Source organism: Sus scrofa, chromosome 11 (genome assembly GCF_000003025.6).
Source record: "Sus scrofa isolate TJ Tabasco breed Duroc chromosome 11, Sscrofa11.1, whole genome shotgun sequence".
Classification (NCBI taxonomy): Eukaryota; Metazoa; Chordata; class Mammalia; order Artiodactyla; family Suidae; genus Sus; species Sus scrofa.
In genome coordinates this window covers 45,924,042-45,939,543 of record NC_010453.5, presented here as the reverse complement: position 1 = coordinate 45,939,543, position 15,502 = coordinate 45,924,042, and positions in this window count along the sequence as shown.

Here is a 15,502-nt window from a genome sequence, read left to right as displayed (position 1 = left end):
ACTATAATTCTTTTGTAAAAAATCTCTCAGTCAGGTACTCATTGACCTTGTCAAATTTCTTCCCAGTTCAAACTAAAAAGTTCATAGACAGTAAATATGAAATATCACTACTAAGTAGAACATATTAAAAAAAAAGGAGCTTATCTATATTTAAGGTCACCCATTTTAGAGAATTAAACTTTTAAGTTACATCAGACAAATCCATTACATAAAAAGTTTTAAGCAATGAAATCTTACTTATTATGAATACATGATCACAGAGGTTTAAAGGCACAGAACTAGATAAAACCTTTTAAAAAATCAGTTGAAGTAGCATTTCTAGAATCAAAAGGGGACATGGAAAATTATCTCTCTCACCTCTCTTTATATGAATGAAGAAATAAAGTATCAGAAAAGATAGGGCTTTCCTGTGATCACTCAGGAAAATTCCCAGTCTCTTAATTCCCTGTCTAGTGCTTTTCTCTGAACTATAGTGGTAGCGTAGAGCTTTGTAAGTTTTATGATATCCCTGCCCCCTCCCCGACCCTATGGCTGTTCCTTTAGCCTAGACAAGTTGGAGCTTTCTTATACACAGTGTTCACGGAGAGAAGAAATGGCAATCAAAAAAAAGTCAATTCTTGGAGTTCCCATTGCGGTTCAGCAGGTTAAGACCCTACTAGTATCCATAAGGATGCTCAGTAGGTTACGGATCCCTCATTGCTGCAAGCTATGGAGTAAGTCACAGATGTGGCTTGGGTCTGGTATGGCTGTGGCTGTGGTGTAGGCTGGCAGCTGCAGCTCCAATTTGACCCCTAGCCTGGGATCTTCCATATGCTATAGATGCAGCCCCCAAAAAGACAAAAAAAAAAAAAAGTCGATTCTTGGTTTGGGGGTTTCATAAGATACTGGAATGAGACAAAAAATTTGGAATGATGCAAAATGATGTGAAGAGCAAGACTCTTTGACGCCAGCTGGATAAAGATTATCTGAGGAGTTCCTGTTGTGGTGCAGTGGAAACGAATCTGACTAGGAATCATGAGTTTTGGGTTTGATCCCTGGCCTCATTCAGAGGGTTAAGAATCTGGGGTTGCTGTGAGCTGTGGTGTAGGCTGGCAGCAGAAAGCTTAGCCCGATTTCTGGAAAGGGACCACGTGACCTACTTTTCTTTAGCTAAATGCCCAGGGGGATAGGGTGCCATGGAAACTCGGGATGCCATGGGGAGGTCCATGAGTAGATGGAATCCATGTCCTCAGCCACTGGAGAGGAAGCGAATTTCCACCAGCTCTGGCTTTCATGACTGGGGTGTAGAAGCAATGTTGGGCACACAGACCCCAAACAGCATCACTGAGTTCTCCATCCTGCTCTTCCTCATGGCACCCATGGAGTGAGGCCCTGCACCCAAGATGGTTGGACATGACACAAAGTGGGAGAGTCAGGGGGTCTGAGGTTGTGAATGAGGACGGGTGCAGCAGCGACCTACAACAGGGATAGCTGAGGACTGAAGGAGAGATTGAGGCCAGGGTACCTCAGGAACACTAGTGTGGATGTTTTCCCCCAATCCAGGCCTTCCCACATCTCAACACCCTGTAAATTCAGGAAGTAGAAGGGAGGTGAAGGTGGGGATAGGAGACCACACTATATGGGCTGAGATCAAATTTCCAGTCATTTGGTGAAATGGGGAAATAGAAATGAACAGTGACAACAAAATAGAGAAATTTCTTGTTATAAAAGGGATTGTGGGTGAGTTTTTTTGCCTGCTATAAATATTACTGCTTATTTGGCATGAGTGTATTTTCTCCAAGTGGCAAAAGAGTTGCTTTTCTGAATTCAATTTAAAAAATAATTTAATCCAATTAGTTGACATGTAAAATGGCCTTAAATAACACTTTAGGAAAAATGGCAACTCCTCTGTTAAATGAAAAACTGTTGTGAAGAACAATTTATGTCTGAAAATATTTTAATGTAAAACTTGTGTTGGTATTTCACTTTGGACTTGTACGCCAACTCAACCCCCATTCAATCCCTCTTACATCCTGTCTTAGGAAGCTTCCAGAAACACCGTGGCAGTGAGAGCCTCTCGACAAGACCTCCCAGCTTCCTTGGGGAAACACCCACAACTCACCCTCAGCGGAGTACATTATCATTTTCTTATTTAATCCAAATTGCCCTTCTTCCTTTGCAATGTTATTATTTTTCTCCAAGTTCTTGTTATTTACACATTTCAGCTGTTCCCATATTTATTCCTGAAGTACATGCAGTTAACTTTCAGCCAACATTTACAGTGCCCTTGAGGGTTACCATTGGTTTTCAAAAGGCACTGTGGGTCCAGTTCCCTCATCTTGTGTGGGTAGGATCTGGAAATGGCATGCCCTGAAGGTCAAATTCAGGCTTTGGCGTCCCTCTAGGCTCCATCACTTACTGGCTTTGTGTCTTTAAGCAAAATTCTATATGTCTTAGTTTCCTCATTTATAAAACGAAGATAATGACAGTTCCTATCTCATAGAGGTGCAAGAATTAAATGTAACATATAAAATGCTCAGTATAATTTATGGTAGATAGTTAGCATTCAAAAAAATGTCAACTATCACTATTATATTATCTGGGACAAGAAATTTGTCACATCTCCCCCGCCCCTCATTTTTTTCCTTCCTTTGTGCTATTTATTCCTTAATAAGTGCTTGGTGAATATATTCTGAATGAAACACTTGCTTTCACTTTTTGGTTCTATAAACTTTATTTATTTATTTAAGGGCTGCACCCACAGCATATGGTAGTTCCTAGGCTAGGGGTCGAATTGGAGCTGTAGCCACTGGCCTATACCACAGCCACAGCAACAGTAGATCCAAGCCTCATCTGCTATCTACTCCACAGCCCACAGCAACGCCAGATCCTTAATCCACTGAGCAAGGCCAGGGATCAAACCTGTGTCCTCATGGATGCTAGGCAGATTCCTTTCTGCCTAGCCACGGTGGGAACTCCTGTCCTATAAACTTTAATTAAACCAATGTGCGAGACAGCATGATAGTAGACAAGAAATGGATAAAATCTTACAATGTAGGAGAGACTTAATTAGTACTTCACATTTGCACATGTTGGCTGGGAAGGGCCACTGGAGAATCACTGAGGGCTTCCTGTAGGAGGCAATCGCTGACTTGAGAGTCAACCAGGGGAAGAATGGTGGGCAGGTCTTTCCAGACAGTGGGAAGTGCCTGGAACACAGGAGGAAACAACATGAAGACATGGTGTGTGAGCTAAAAAAAACACATTTGACATTTGCAGGGCTCAGGGCAAGAGGGCAAATGGCAGCTGCATACCTTATGTCTATTAAGAAGTTAGAAATGAAACTAAAAAACTGACATGTAAAATAAGTTTTATCCCTCTGCTTCACAACTATACCTTCATAACATTCTAGAAGGCTGGGTGGTAAGTTGGAATATTGGAACCTATTAGAATTCCAGGCTAGCAATGAGATGCTGAAGAGAGAGCCAGACTCGGACACGCAGGTATATGTTCTAAGATCTCTGCTCTTCAGGGTGCCGGGTTCTGGTGCCCCCAGTCCTCGTTACAGGTGAGTTGTCCATGTACTAAGGAAAGGAACTTACTCAGAGGTCCTCCTTGTGGACCATGCTAATGAGGTCTGGTCTCCTGAATTCCCTGGACAAATAGCCCAAAGCCCTTCCAGCACCTGTATGTGTCTCTTCCCTGTTTTTATGCTCTGAAGGATAGACCATGATCTTGAGCAGGTCTGAAGTGGGTTGGTTGAGGGGCAAATGTGAGCATTATTGCCAAAAAAAGGGAAGGTTGGGAGTTCCTATCATGGCTCAGTGGTAAGAAACCCTACTAGGATCCGTGATGATGATCCCTAGCCTCGCTCAGTGGTGATCTGACATTGCTGTGAGCTGTGGTGTAGGTCGCAGATGAGGCTCAGATTCCATATTGCAGTGGCTGTGGCTGGCAGCTGTAGCTTGGATTTGACCCCTAGCCTAGGAACTTCCATATGCTATGGGTGTTGTCCTGAAAAGACGAAAGAGAGAAAGGAAGAAAGGAAGGAAGGAAGGAAGGAAAGAAGGAGGAAGGAAAGAAGGAAAGGAAGAAAAAGAACTAAAGAACGAAAGAACGAACGAAGGAAGGAAAGAAAGAAAGAAAGAAAGAAAGAAAGAAAGAAAGAAAGAAAGAAAAGGGAAAGGAAGATAGGTGATGGGTTACAATTTAGAGGACAGACCAAGTGTCAAGAGAAAATAAAATAGAGGTAGAGAGGCCAGTTTGGAAACAGTTCAAACAGTTGAGAGATGAAGCTGAGTTTTGTGGAGATGAGAAGATGTATCAATACATGTTTAGAAGGTCAAATTGATAGCAGTTATTGATTGTTCAGAGATGGGGCCGGAAGAGTGTGAGAGATGGAAGACAGCCAGGCCTAGAGGGTAACTCCCATGTTTTGCCTCTGTAGCTGTGTGTTGGTTTTTTATTGTTGTCACAACAAATTACTCCCCCAACCTAGCTCACTCACAAATTTAGCTGTTTAAAACAACACCCATTTATTATCTCAAAGTGCATCTCAGCTAGGTCCCTATTTAGAGTCTTGTAAGACTGGATTCCGTTCCTTCCGAAAGGTTCAAGGATGAAATCATGCCTCCAAGCTTTTTCAGGTTGTCAGTTAAATTCAATTCCTTGTGGTTAAAGCAGAGGCCCCCATTTCCGTGCTGGCTGCATGGTGGGGGCTGGTCTTTGCTCCTAGAGGCCTCCCTGAATTCCTTCTTGAGCTTTCCATAAGACCCCTCCAGCAACAGCGGGTGGGGTTCCTCATGCTTTGAATCTTTCCAGCTTCCTTTTTTTTGCATGTCTCTGCTGCATTTCTCTCCTGCTTTCCTCTTCTGAAACTAGAAGAAATGATTCTCCACTTTGGAGTACTCATGGGATTAGATTGGACCCATCCTGATAATCTGGAATAATCTCCCCTCTCAAGGTCCTTAACCTTAACCACATCTGCAAAGTCCCTTTTGCCATGTTACTCAGTATATTCGCAGGTTCCAGGGAGGCAGAGGGGAGAATTGTTCAGGGAGCCCTTCTGCCATTCTGTCTACCCTAGACTATTAAAAAGCTTCTGGAATTATTTAGTCGAACCAACCTGCTCATTCCACAGTTTTTCATTGTCTAAGGCCAATTAGCTGGTTGGTGGCAGAAACTGGGTGCTTCTGGGTCCAGGTTTTTGATTTCTCATCCAGGCCATTCATGACCACACCAATCTAGCAGCCCCCGACTCTACCTCCCTCAACCTCACCCAGCTGCTCTCTGTTTAATCACCTTGTTTATTTCCTTCACTGAATCCATGAGACCCTCAAGTAATTGTACTAGTTGCCTTATTTATTGGTTATCGCCTCTCACAAGTGTTTAAGCTCCCAATTCAGCTACAACTTTAAAATAAGGATTTTGTCTGTTTTGCTCACCATCGAAATGACTGTGCTGCAAACAGTGTTTGGTTCACTGGCAATAAATGCTTGTTGAATGAATAAATGAATGAACAGTGATAAGATTTGACCTAAGGCGATGTCTTCAGAAAAAGACCTGCTGTTACAGTCCAGAATTTTTTCAGTATTCACATTGTTGTTAAAATCCAAGGCATGTTCAGTCATCCTCTGATTCTTTTGGCAAACCCTCTTGATTTCAAATGTGCCTTTCCAGCATACCCTCTCAAACGATAATATCAACATCCAAATCAGTTGAGCTTGACTGTGGTTGGATCTTCCCTAGACAATGTATATAAGTTGTGTGTGCAGAGTGGGCCAGTTCAACCTTTCACTATGATTAATACATCTTCTATGAGTGATCCCATTAAAATAAATCAGCAATATTAAGGCATAATATTGCTTTATAGTAATGAGTTTACTAGAGCCAGCTGGACATTTGCATATGTTCATATTTCCTACAGCGTTGTGTTACAAATTTAAACCATACTTGTCATATGGGTTGGAAATAACTCAAGAGGTCATGCTGTCCACCACCTCATTTAAATTACGAGTATATGAAAACTATCCATAAAGTCAGCTGAATAGATGTTTCTTAAATAGCCTCCAAAAAAATGTTTCCTTACTAAAACCCCCAATGCACAACTATTAATCAAGAATATTCTAAGGCTTAACTTTTCTTTTTTGCATTTTTTTAAAACTGCATCAACTTAATTATCCTTTGGAGAACAGAGTAACATCAAGATAATGTATATCCTTCCCTCTTTTCAGGCTTCCATGGTAGATGAAAGGTATAAAGTTAGTTTTTATTCACTGGCTTCTTTTTTTTTTTCTTTTTAGGGCTGCATCAGCAGGATATGGATGTTCCCAGGATAGGGGTAGACTCAGAGCTGCAGCTGCTGGCCTACATCACAGCCACAGCAACTTGGCATCCAAGCTTCATCTGCTACCTACACCACTGCTCATGGCAAACACCGGATCCTTAACCCACAGAGTGAGGCCAGGAATCAAACCTGCATCCTCATGGATACTAGTCGGATTTGTTTCCGCTGTGCTGCAATGGGAAGTCCCACTGGGATTTTTTTTTTTTTTTTAAGGATTGTCTCCATAGTCTTCGAACTTACCCCTCATTGATAAGACCTCTAGGTGAACACAGTGTTTGAATGCAGTCCTGATCAATGGTGTGTGGTGAAGAGGTGCCTTCTCCTTTTTCTATACTACCTTCCTCAAGAAACACATTGCTTTTCTGATCTCTTCTTCTTCTTGGGGTCTTCTGTGGCTTATAAACTGAGAGTAGTGCCTGAAGTGAGTTCTAAGTGCATTTAGGTATGAATTAATTTCAAATATACTCCAGAAGCATTAAGACAAAATCTCCATAGTTGGTTGGTCAGTACCTCCTTGACTATCTGATCTCTGTGGTCCATGTTTTCCTTGTGTACAGGCCAATTTTTACATCAGATTTTTTTTTTTCAGCACCTGAGATGTATGGAAGTTCCCTGGCCAGGGATCAAACCCACACCTCTATGGTAACCCGAACTCCTGCAGTCAGATCTTTAACCCACTGCACCACAGTGGGAACTCCTAAATAAGATTTTTAAATGCAAGTTTTCTGCCTTTGGCCTCCAACACATTTCTGATTTTCTTTTAGTGGGTATGTGCTCAGACACAGAAACTCATTTTATTACAGAAATGTACACAGCTTCATGTAGGGTGGGATCTCATTACAAAGGAGCTCCTGGAGGATATCAAGGATGGGGCAGTAATGCTGGAATTTGAGTGTGGTATTGCCTGGTACTTCTGTGGTCTTTTCGGGGAGTTGAGGCTGTACCTGTGGCATGTGGAAGTTCCAGGACCGGAATCCAACCTGCACCACAGCAGTGATCCTGGCCACTGCAGTGAAAACTGCTGGATCCTTAACCCACTGGGCCTGGAACCTTCAAAGTCTTAATGGGCCTCTCCAAGGAGTTTTTCACAAGCAGAGATTCAAACTGGTTTCTTTAAAAAAAAAAAAATAATAACATTTTTTAAAAAAATTGAAGTATAGCTGATTTACAATGTTGTGTTAGTTTCAGGTATATAGCAAAGTGTTTCAGTTACATATATATGTGTGTATACATATGTATATACACATACATATTCTTTTTCAGATTATTTTCCTCTTAAGGATATTATAAAATATTGAATATAATTCCCTGTGCTATATAGTAGTTCCTTGTTGGATATCTATTTTATATATAGTAGTGTAGAGTATATTAATCTCGAACTCAACCTCCTATTCCTAACTTACCCTTCTGGTAACTGTAAGTTTGTTTTCTATGTCTGAGGGTGTATTACTGTTTTGTACATAAGTTCATTTGTATCATTATGCTTTTAGATTATATGTATAAGTGATGTCATATGATGTTTCTCTTTTTCTGTCTGGTTTAGTTCTCTTCGTATGATAACCTCTATGTCCATCCATGTTACTGCAAATGGCATTATTTCATTCTTTTTTATGGCTGAGTAGTATTCCATTGTACATATGTAGTATTCCTCCTCCATTCATCTGTCCATGGACATTTAGGTTGCTTCCATGTCTTGGTTATTGTAAATAGTGCTGCAATGAGATTTCAGGTTTGTCTGGAGCTCTCCTTCCTGGACACAGGTCTTTTCTTCTTCTAATTACAAGTTGCTTTTTTATAGCTCTGCCTTCTACAGAGGTGCCTTGCTACTACATACTGTTAAAGACAATGGTAAAAAGCAAGTAATGCCGGGCTTGCCATTAGTGGGCTGCAGCAATAGTCACTAATCCATATGATGCTTACCCAGCTTAGCGTAATGTACAGAGGGAAAGGGAGAGGGGTATCTCAGCAACATCCACAACCCTAAGGTCCTCTCCCATTGCTATTGCTGCTGGCCTTTCAGATGTCCCTTAGTATGGATTGCCACTACAATATAAACAGATATAACTGTTATTTCCCTTTTCAAATGGCATTAATTTAGACTTTATTAGGTCTCACTATTTTAAAAAATATGAGCTTGTTACAATTTTATACACAATGAAATTTGTTGTTGTTGTTGTTTGTTTTTTGCGTTTTTGTCTTTTCCAGGGCTGCACTCGCAGCATATGGAGGTTCCCAGGCTAGGGGTCTAATTGGAGCTGTAGCTGTCAGACTACGCCACAGCCACAGAAACGAGGGATCCGAGCCGCGTCTGCGACCTACATCACAGCTCACGGCGATGCCGGATCCTTAACCCACCCAGCGAGGCCAGGGATCGAACCGGCAACCTCATGGTTCCTAGTCGGATTCGTTCACCACTGAGCCACGATGGGAACTCCCACAATGAAATTTTAATTCTTGTGTTGCCCCTTTGAATGACAATGTGTCCTGATGATATAATTTTGTTTGACCCCAAATCTAAAGAAATCTGTGCCTTATTGTGTAAATATTCTGAATTCTCCATATACCATTTCTGTAGAAGTGTCTGATTCAAAAGACATGGAAAAGAGTATAGTAATTCTCTTCCTAAATCCTTATACTTTTTTTTCCCTGGGAAGTTAGTGAAGCTTTTCCTACATTTTGTATATGGTTGAGCAGTTACTACTTAGAAGTTTTGCTTTTGTTCAATATTTACAGCTCATCCTAACATATGCCAATACTGACTTTCTTTTATGCAACTTCAGGGCTGTGTGCCCAGATCTGGAGTGGTGCTTGTTATCAAAAATATACCCCTTAGGAATATCTGATATATGGTTTCTTTGTAAATAATATCAGCCCCTTTAAAACCAGACTCTCTTCTATTGGCTAGATAAAATATACATTAGAAAATGCTTATGCATTCTTTATGTAGCAACAATGAGCTAGTTGCTTACAGTTCCTAATCTCCCCAGAATATGTGCAAGGATATGAGATGGATAAACATATAGACACAGCAACACGTCATAAAACCCCCATGAACCACGATTTAGTATATTACCAGTTATATGTCACTATTTCTTATTGCTATACTTTTTTTCTGTACCTCATGGCTTTCTTATACCTTCATGCCTTATCAGAGAGTCTGGTCAATTAGATTAGATTAAAAAAGCTATTGAGGGGTTCCCGTTGTGGCTCAGTGGTAATGAACCCGACAAGGATCCATGAGGACATAGGTTCGATCCCTAGCCTCGCTCAGGATCTGGGGAAGCTGTGAGCTGTTGTGTAGGTCAGATCTGGCGTTGCTGTGGCTCTGGCATAGGCCAGCAGCTGTAGCTCCAATTGGACCCCTAGCCCGGGAACCTCCATATGCTTGAAATCTGGAGAATTGTGTAAATAGAACAAAATATTTTTACCCTGTTGATAAAAAAGTTGGGACAATATTTTCTTTCTGAATCAACTGATAATCCAGTAGTGTTTTCAAGCATTTTAAAAGATAAGATAAAGTATTAGGAAGAAACTGTATAGTCATTTTCCAAGAAGGATAAATATATTAATATGTGTAGTATAAAAAAGAGAAATACTTAATACTTATTTTCAATAACTGCATTAAACAAATGACTGGGGAATTCCCATTGTGGCTCAGTGGGTTAAGACCTGACATAGTCTCCTTGAGGATGCAGGTTCTATCCCTGGACTTGCTCAGTGGGTTAAGGATTTGGCATTGCCATAGCTGCAGCATAGGTCCAAAATGGTGCTCAGATCCCGAGTTGCTGTGGCTGTGGTGTACGCCAGCAGCTGCAGCTCTGATTCTACCCCCACTCTGAGAACTTCCATATGCCGAAGGTGTGGTCTTCAAACAAACAAACAGGCAAAAAAACAAATGACTGAAAGAATAACAAGCTGTCTTGTGCTCTCTTGTGCAATTCTGAAAACTTGCACATGCAAATGAGTTGCTTTAAGAGTAGAAAGGCCTGAAGTGAGAAGAGTTGGGGCTGGATCTTGGGAAATAGGAGTTAACTGGGCTCTAGCTTCTGGTAAGTGCAGATAGCTGTGGATGGGCAGGAGATGGGAGCATACGAGTGATATGGTGTCGACTGAAAGAAAAAAAAAAACAAAACCCCAGGACCTAAAAATTGAGAATTATATTTTATTTAGTGAATTTTCTGAGGCCTTAACTCCAGAAGGCAGCCTCTGAGAAAGCTCTGAGGGACCACTCCAAAGAGGTAAGGGAGGACCCAGGGTATGTGGGAGTTTTGCAACAAAAATCAGGTAGCAAAAGTACTAAATTACCATTAATTAAAGAAAATCAGACACCTCAAGTTAATGAATTTACTGCTTTTCTATATATGGGAAGATGCAGGGGTCTGGGCTCGCTAAAATCATTCCTTTGATAGAACTTTAACTGTCTAGGGTCTGCTTTTCCCCATCCTGAATCCCCTCAGGGTGCACCCATGGGGGCAGCTGCAGTGGCTGCTGGCTTGAGGGTCGAAATATCCCTTATTGACTGATATGACAGGCAAGATTTTTCATCCACATTGGCTTCTAACACTGCCAATTGAATCCTGGGGGGCTGCAGCCCCTGGTTTGTGAGCCCTTCCCATGCAAAGCTGAACATATTTTTATCCCTCCTAGAGCACTTGGTACACCTTATATCCCAAGGTTCATAAAGCCAACAACCCAGTGGGCACAATTTGTATCAGAAACAACATTAATGATGGAGGATAATGTGAGAAAAAGAATGTAGGTATGTGGGACTGGGTCACTTGGCTGTACTGGAGAAAACTGACGGAACACTGTAAACCAACTATAAAGGAAAAAATATGTCATTAAAAAAAAAAAGAAACAACATTAGAAATGAATAAAAAGGGACGCTGAGATTGTGAGGCATCAGTACACCCGTGAGTGTTAGCGCGCATCATTCACCTGGATGTTGAGGGTATTGGTTTGTGTTTTTCTATGGGGAGCTACAGGGGTCAAGCCTCACGCATCAGAGTCAAGAGCGGATCTCATATGAAAGAGAAGGTTATTCTTTCTGTCCATCACCAGGGGGAGATGGATCCTAAGATAGGAAGGAGAAAGTGAGAACAGGTGAGTGAGGGAAGTCAGACTTTGGGGGACTTGGGAATCCATAACTGAGTTCCCCCTATGAGGAAATCCTTGACCTTTAATAACTATGGCTCCTTGGATCCTGGAGTAAACAGAGACTGCGATTTTCCTGGGCTGAAAACTCTCAGAAGATTTTGTTGACTTGATTATACTTGTGTGCATTCTAGGAACAGGCCATGGGTGGGTCAAAAATCCTTCTAAAGGATTCCTCTTCTTTCTCTCATGCACACTTGGGCCAAAACAAAAAAACAAAACAGACAAACAAAAAGCAAAAAAAAAAAAAAACCAAAAAACAAAACCCTTCACTCTGTTCAGTACTTTCCAATTTTCTCTCAATTCCTCACTCACCCAGTTACCATTCTAGCACACATCCCATAATAAGCAGCACGTGTGTTATCAGCAGAGATAACAGTGTGATACTGGCCATCAATTTGGCCTCTGAGATTTTTCTTATCTTTTTTTCTTGTGCGCTTTCAGAATCTTATTACAGAGAACACATGTCCTTGACCATTGGAAATATTTCCAGATAAATCTGCACCTGAGTATCTTTGTACTTAAGATGTCTCCTGGGTTCTGCCTCGTGTCCCACATCAGTAAATCAGATGGTGATCAAAATCCCATTTATCTTACACGCTGACTAGGCAAAATGCAAAGGCAAAGGTTCTAAGGGAAGAGAGAATGCAGCTTATTTATCACTGTTCCGAAGGTACAGTGGGGACAGCAGTGGGGACAAAGGGGTTGCGGGCTGGATCTAAAGAACATAAGGAAGAGGAACCAATTCAGATCTTCCTGCTTAAGCTGCAGACCAGCAAAGCCCTCCAGTTCCAGGAGAAGCCCACCTTATCACTGCTTCAGGGTCTGGAAGCGTGTTGACACCTGTGGCAGTGGGGTTCGAAGCCTGGCAAGAAGAAACCCAAGCAGGATGTCTTTTTCCTTCCTGGGGTCTCATGCAGATACAGATGCAAATGCAGAGGAGAGGTTTGGGCAAATGCAGCAAACCTCTCAGCTAGAAGAGCAATTCGGTATCACATGTTCTAGTGTCTAGAGCCAGGCATTCTCTGGGTTTATTTCTCTTGTTTTCACTTTTTATCCTGTAGTTAGTTCTCAGGCAAGCCTGAACATCAGGATTAAATGCCAAGTGAGATGCTTCATAAGCCTCCATGGTCTTAGGCCCTATTAGGCCCCGCTGTAGCCCTGCTATATCTTATTTTCTCTCAAGTCTCTTGAGAAATCTCAAGTCCAAGATTCAATTCTATTATGGGTTAAATTGCATTTCTTCTCCAAAAAAAAAAAAAAAAGAGGAGAACTTGGTGTTGTCACCCCTGGGACCTCAGAATGTGGCCTTATTTAGAGACAGGTTCTTTCACAGAGCTAATCAAATTCAAATGAGGTTATAAGCATGGGCCCTAATTCCATACGACTTATGTCCTTATAAAAAGAGGAAATTCGGATACAGAAACAGACCTGCACAGGGGAAGGACACTATGGAGGGATAGAGGGTGGACACGGCCATCTGCAAGTCAAGGAGACAGGCCTTGAAAAGCTCTTTCCCTCACAGCCTCAGAAAGAACGAACCCTGATTTTCGATTTCTTGCCTCCAGAACTATGAGAGAATAAGTTTCTGTTGTTCAATGCCCCCCACCACCAGTTTATAGTACTTAGGAAATGAATACAAATTCTGTTGAAGATTGCTCTCTATGGCCAACTTGGTTCCAAGCAGAGAAAGATTTTATGGTCATAAGCCCAGTCTACTTCCACAGAGGTCAGAAACAACTCCTAGATCCATCAGCCCAGGGACTGTCTCCTCCTGCATAAGGTGGAACTGTGTACGGGGAACTAGGGAGCTGCTATTGGATCCCTTGTTTGTCTTTTTTTTTTTTTTTTTTTCTCCTTGGCCCAACCCGGGGAACTTTGCCGGCCAGGGATCTAACCTGTCCAGCAGTCATGAGCTGCACCGCAGCTGCTGCAATGTGGATCCTTAACCCTCTGTGCCACACGGGAACTTCCATGGATAACCTCGTTTGTCTTGAATGGGCAGATTCTGAGGAGTCCTGGAGGTATCTTGTTTACTTTCATTTTCTTGGTAAACATATTCAGAAAACGATTTGAGTAAAAGGTGAAAGATTTATACGATATAAAGAGAAACCAGAGTATTGGGAACTATGTCTAGATACTCATATTGCAACAGAACAAAGAGTGGGGAAAAAAAAAATGTATACATGTAAGGATAACTTGATCCCCTTGCTGTATAGTGGGAAAATTAAAAAAAAAAAAAAAAAAGATTTGATTTCTCAGAACCTTGGTTTTCCTGCCTACAAGAGGGTTAAAATTCCTTCTTCTAGGTATTCATTTGGCTGCAATCAAATAGCGAGTGTAACCTGCCTCCCATCTACCAGGAACTCAATGCATCTTACTTCCATTTCCCTTCTGTTCCTCATTCCCTGTAGACCAAATTTAATGAGCACTCAAAACAGAAACACCTCTCAGTGAATCAAACTCCTCTTTTATGAATGAAGGGAATGTTAGCATTTACTTTGACTTTGTAGGGTGTTTGTGTGGATGAGATGAATGCTTGCATGTGAAGCATGTAGCACTAGGTCAGGGGCCTCAGGGCACCGCATCACTGTTGGCTGGTAGTTTTTCTCCTATCAACATGGAACCGCTAAATCGCAGTGGGAATAAAACTTGCCATTGAATGACATTCATCCATGCATAAAAATGCCAGCAGGCAAAATCTAACATATTAACTAAATTAACAACAAAAGAAGTGATTATTTCCTTAGATGATTTTAGCCTTTACCTAGTCTTCCAGCCACCCTTTATTTTTCTGTGTGAAGGGCTGAACCCAGTACACGGTGCCTATTCAAGATGCATGAGAGATCCTGTGTCTCACCACAGAACCCTCCCAAGTCCCCTCTATGCAATTGCATCTCATACAGAAGAAGCAAAATTCTGATGTGATGGATGCTGCTCCTGATTTCTATGGAGGGAGATTGTGCTGATGATCATACATTTCTCCTTGGTTTGGAACCAGGTTGGCTCCAGAGGTGAAGCACACTACCCAAAGCAAGATCCTTGAAATGGGATGTCAAGCAAGGTTTCATGTAATTCTCTTAGAAGGTAAATAAATGTGAACATCATTTTTTCAAGTGTCAAATTCTTCCAATTAAAATATTTCTCTTCTTGGAGTTCCTGTCATGGCGCAGAGGTTAACGAATCTGACTGGGAACCATGAGGTTGCAGGTTCGATCCCTGGCCTTGCTCAGTGGGTTAAGGATCCGGCGTTGCTGTGAGATATGGTGTAGGTCGCAGATGCGCTCGGATCCCACGTTGCTGTGTCTCTGGCAAAGGCCGGAGGCTGCAGTTCCAATTAGACCCCTAGCCTGGGAACCTCCATGTGCCGTGGAAGCTGCCTTAGAAAAGGCAAAAAGATCAAAAAAAAAAAAAATTCTCTTCTTAATGCAATTCTATCAAATGGTGTAATTCAGAAATTTTTACATGATTATACTAATTTCCGTAATAAAGGTGAGATGGGAAGAATACAAAATAATCTTGAATAAAGAAGAAATGGAGGGGGGAATTCCCGTTGTGGGTCAGTGATAACAAACCGCACTAGTATCTACAAGGTCTCAGGTTTGATCCTGGCCTCACTCAGTGGGTTAAGGATCCAGCATTCCTGTGAGCTGTGGTGTAGGTCACAGATGTGGCTCAGATCTGGCGTAGCTGACTGTGGTGTAGGTGGGCAGCTGCAGCTCTGATTCACCCCCTAGCCTGGGAACTTCCATAAGCTGTGGGTGTAGCCCTAAAAAGACGGAAAAAGAAGAAGAAGAGGAAGAGGAAGAAAGAGGAGGAGGGGAAGGGAGGAGGTGGAGAGAGAGAAGGGGGGAGGGGGAGAAGAATGGAGGGAAAAGCCTCAACAGCTTTAATCTCAGGAAAACCTGCATATTCAACGTTACATGGCTTTGAAGAAATACTCTAGAAAAAGTAAAGAAAAAAACCTCACTTTTGCTTCAAGTAATCTAAATACTAACCAGAGTAATTAGATAATTAAATCAT